This window comes from Triticum aestivum, chromosome 7D (assembly GCF_018294505.1).
Source record: "Triticum aestivum cultivar Chinese Spring chromosome 7D, IWGSC CS RefSeq v2.1, whole genome shotgun sequence".
Taxonomy (NCBI): domain Eukaryota; kingdom Viridiplantae; phylum Streptophyta; class Magnoliopsida; order Poales; family Poaceae; genus Triticum; species Triticum aestivum.
Window position 1 is genome coordinate 177,274,363 of NC_057814.1, and position 1,517 is coordinate 177,275,879.

The following is a 1,517-nucleotide window of genomic DNA, read 5'->3' on the forward strand; positions in this document are numbered from 1 at the left end:
TAGTCGGTCTATGTGTGTACCTTGAATGATGTATGAATTTATTTATGTATTGTGTGAAGTGGCGATTGTAAGCCAACTCTCTTTATCCCATTCTTGTTCATTACATGGGATTGTGTGAAGATGACCCTTCTTGCGACAATACCTACAATGCGGTTATGCCTCTAAGTCGTGCCTCGACACGTGGGAGATATAGCCGCATCGTGGGTGTTTCAAGTTGGTAATCAGAGCCATCCCCGACTTAGGAGCCCCCTGCTTGATCGAATCGCTGGCGTTGTTGAGTCTAGAAAAAAATGTTTTGAGTCTTAGGATTATATATATCGGAGAGTAGGATTCTTTTTACTCCTCAGTCCCTTCGTCGCTCTGGTGAGGCCTCCTGACGTAGAAGTTTTGTCTTTTCTCTCCTCAAATTTCACTAAAAAAATTAGGATCATGAGGGTATCTTGGAATCGTTCCGATGGTTTTGTGACGAGAACATTGTTCTTGGTGCCTCCTGACATTTAGGGGTTGTGGCAGTGTCCCGGGGAGTTGAGCTCCGAGGTGTTGTCGTCACAATTTTATCGTTGCGGTTCTGGAATACCTGAGTTTCACCGACATCGAAAATCTCTTTTATGCAGTTGTTGGTGAGATCACCTCGACGCCACCCAGTACTGGGGTGGGAGTTCGGGAGTATTGCCATAACTCGTATAACGGATGCTTTTCGAAGGTTGAGGTAAACGATTTCCGGAGTTTTCTTGGTTATGTGTTGACGGATGGATACAGCTGGATCTAGGTATTGTTAGTTTGGGTGAGATATTTTGTGTCCCCTGTATCCCCAACACCAGATTGCATAACCAGAAAGTTTCGGGAGTTTATAAGTGGTAATTCAAGTATCTCGTAGGATATCTTTCCAACACACACATGATACGATATGGGATCTATCATATGTTTGTTTCCGGCTTATTCTGCGAGCCAATCCTTTGTTTTGTTTTAAGTTGTGGTATTCGAGTTGCTTCGAAGTCAAGTGTTGATTCCATACCTGTCCTAAGCAGTGTTCTCATACTTCTATGTGAATACCAATCCTTCTTGATCATCAAGATTGTCATGCCAATTCTTTCCAACCAACGTGCTCTTTTTCAAGTGGATCCGATCATTTCAACATTCGCAAGATAGATTCTCAGTTCTTTGCAACGGTGTTTGCTTCATCCATTCCAAGTTGTCTTTGTTTTCCCCGCCCTCCCACCCTTTTTCTTCAAGGACTCAGATTTCTTAATCAAGTATCCTTTTTATTGATGGGAAGTCTCTCCATCCTTTTTTTTCAATCAATGTTCTGACCCGATGATTTCCCATGAAGATACTAACGGAGCTTCAAGTTTATTATTCTTCGTTCTTTTTCTTCTCCGGTGGACTCAAGTCAAGCTTTCAGTGTTGATCGTATTCTTTTCCTCGTTTCAAATGCTTTCTCATGTCGGTGCATCTCTTAATCATCCACCTCTTGCTATTCATGTTATTTGGAGTGCTGAAGATATCTCAGAAGATTC